The sequence below is a fragment of the Nannospalax galili genome, unplaced genomic scaffold, assembly GCF_000622305.1.
Source record: "Nannospalax galili isolate Female #2095 unplaced genomic scaffold, S.galili_v1.0 scaffold300, whole genome shotgun sequence".
Classification (NCBI taxonomy): Eukaryota; Metazoa; Chordata; class Mammalia; order Rodentia; family Spalacidae; genus Nannospalax; species Nannospalax galili.
In genome coordinates, this window is record NW_008347322.1 from 1,389,987 (window position 1) to 1,393,005 (window position 3,019).

Genomic DNA, 3,019 nt, shown 5'->3' on the forward strand with positions numbered 1-3,019 from the left:
ATGGAGTTTTTCTGTTACCTCAAACCTAGCTCTTCCCCTACCCAGAATCAATACCACATCGCTGGAGTCCTCTGCCCAGCAGTTGGCACGGGCTACACACTCAGTGGACTTCAATTTAATTTCTTTTTTCATAATGAGAGACACTCTGGATGCTGCAGTCGCCCCCAAGGACCTGACCAATGGTTGTTTGGAAAGCTGTAATCACCCAGCCCTACCTACACATGTCAACTTTGGCCCTGAAACCTCACATCTTGCACCCACAGAGGAGGAGGAGGCCCTCCAGCCACAACATGGGGGACAACATTCCACCCCACTTTGAGTTAAGCTCCCGTCTTGTCTCCAGAATCATCTTCCCAGTCTATCTGAGGAAGTCTCTTAAGCGTATATCCTGGTATGGTCTTCCTAACCCTCGGCACTCCCCTCCCAGGGGTGCGTTGGCTCTTCCCGGGCTCAAGGCTTCCCCAGTGAGCCTAGCTTATTTCTTGGATTCACACTCCCAGGATGCCCAGAGTGACCCAGGGAGGCTGAGGGGCTGAGCCGTTCCATGCTGGGAAGGAGGTCTCACACAGCTGCCCTACGTGTGGGTCATAGCCTGGGAAGTTTGTGCTCTGCCTATGTCACCTACAAACATGGGGCACATCTGGCCTGTTATTCTGAACAGGAGTGGCAGCTGGGAGAGGGAACCTGGGAGAGCAGAGGAGGTACCGGTCCCCATCACCACCAGGCTGCCTGGGTGTCCCTGGGCCAAATCCAGAAGGGAGGGCTGACCTGCTTCACCCTCTCGGCCATTCTGGGAGGCAGTGCCCTCCTCTGACAGTCAAAGAAAGTGGCCTCAGGACGTGCAGGCCTTACCAAAGTCATGGGCCTATTGGATAGCAGGGACTCAACTGCAGGCTAGACCAATCAACTCCAGAACTCAGCTCCAAACAGAGGATTTGTCAAGAGGTTCAGAATATGGCTTAGGAGAAAAGATGTTTCCCAAGATCTTAACTGGCTCTTAGAACCAAGGGAGGCCCCAAACCTCAAGGCACAGGTGTCCTGGCCCAAGATGAGCTGGACGTCTCAGGATCAGGGCTGCCATGGTAAGTGTGATGTGGACTAAAGTATCTCCTCCATTTCTCTTCCCTGCAGCCCTCTCTCCTTTCCTCCCTCCTCAAGGGAACACTCTGTTGTAACGTCTCAGGATCAGGACTGCCATGGTAAGTGTGATGTGGGCTGAAGTATCTCCTCCATTTCTTTTCCCTGCAGCCCTCTCTCCTTTCCTCCCTCCTCAAGGGAACACTCTGTTGTCAGAACAGTCCCAACCCTCAAGGGCCTCCAGGGAGTAACTTGTTTGTTGGCACTCCCACAGCCCCCAAGGGGACAGAGTCCTGAGAAAGAGGTCACCTAAGCAGACAAATACACACAACGCCCAAGACTACCAGGGAAGGGACCAAGCTGGGTTTGGATGTCTGAGCCAGAGCGAGACCTGAGCAGAATGTGAGTACTGAACAAGATGAAAGGCCTGGGTTTAGGTCAGACCTGACTCCTGGGCTAACCTGGGCTGACCGGCACACAGGGAGATAAGGTTTTGGCAGCTGAGGTTGAATTTGGTCCTCAAGGACAGCTCCAGTGAGTCTCCACTCTGACTGCAGTGGTAGATAGATGACCCATCTTCCCTCAGCATCCTGGGCTTCCCGATGGCCCCAAGCCAGCCAGCCACAGGAGACATGGCTGTTCCAGGCCAAGCATAGCTGTGTCACACACTGAGACCTGAGCCACACAGCAGGGGGTGAGGAAGTCAGGCCAGGAGGACATCACAAGCTGTCAAGACTTCAGGGCTTTGAAGAAGCCTGAGGGACAGGGCAGACACTTGGCTTCCACTCAAACCCGCCCAAACTCACAGGTGTGGTAAGTGAATGTACTGGCCCAGGCTGTAAGGGAGGAGCCTCTCTGCAGATCCAGGGTAGGTCTGTGTTGGCAAAACTGAGTGTCCCAGGCTGCCCTCAGTGTGGGGACTCTTTCAGGGCCTGGGCAAATATGGTCCATGCCTGTCAGGCATGACGTGGGCAGCGCTGCTGTGGACACCCTCCCTCACATGCCCAAAAGAGTTCCCACGGGGCCTTGTCATGTAGCCTTATTGCAATAACTTTGCGGACAGAAAAACTGGAGCTGCTAATGTCTGCAGAATCCACCTGAACTGTGCTCATGGCTCTAATTAAGGTGACTCACTGCCAGCTAGAATCAGCTGGATCAGCACATCCTAGCTACTCCTTCACTCTGGAGCCCACCAGCTACCCAGGGCCTCTCTCTGCTGGGCTCCTGGCACTGGGTGGGGATGGACCACCCTCACAGGAAGAGCGGATCGCAAGGGTCTCAGTACCCTATTCTAGCCTCCACAGGCATTTTAGGCATATACATGGTACATTTACATACATGCAGGCAAACACACGTAAAACTAACTAAATAATAAATAGCCAAGGTGGGTGGGGAAAATGTCACAGAGTTCCACCTAGAGAACAAGAGCCACAAGCAATCAGTGGATGCTGAGGAGGGAGAACCAGTTTCCTCCAGGGACGACCTCCCTGAGAGGTTATGTAATCCCAAATGGACAGCCCTAAACACAGGCACACACGGGCATCACTAAATGGACTCAGTGCGTAATGTGTGTGTATATTTATAAATGTATGTATGTATGTATATGTAACTACAATATCAAAGAAGAGGCTGTATGTCTGTCTGTATGTATATGTAAATGTATGTAAATGTATGTATGTGTATGTAACTATGATAAAGAAGAGGCTGTATGTATGTATGCATATGTAAATGTATATAAATGTATGTATGTGTATGTAACTATGATAATCAAAGAAGAAAAGAAATTGAGAGTGGGGAAAACATGAGAGGAGTTGGAGGAAGACTGGAATATTCATGTATGAAATCCTCAAAAATAAAAAATAAAATCTGAACCGGGTGAGGTGATGCATGCCTTTAATCCCAGCACTCAGGAGGCAGAGGCAGGCAGATCTCTGTGAGTTCA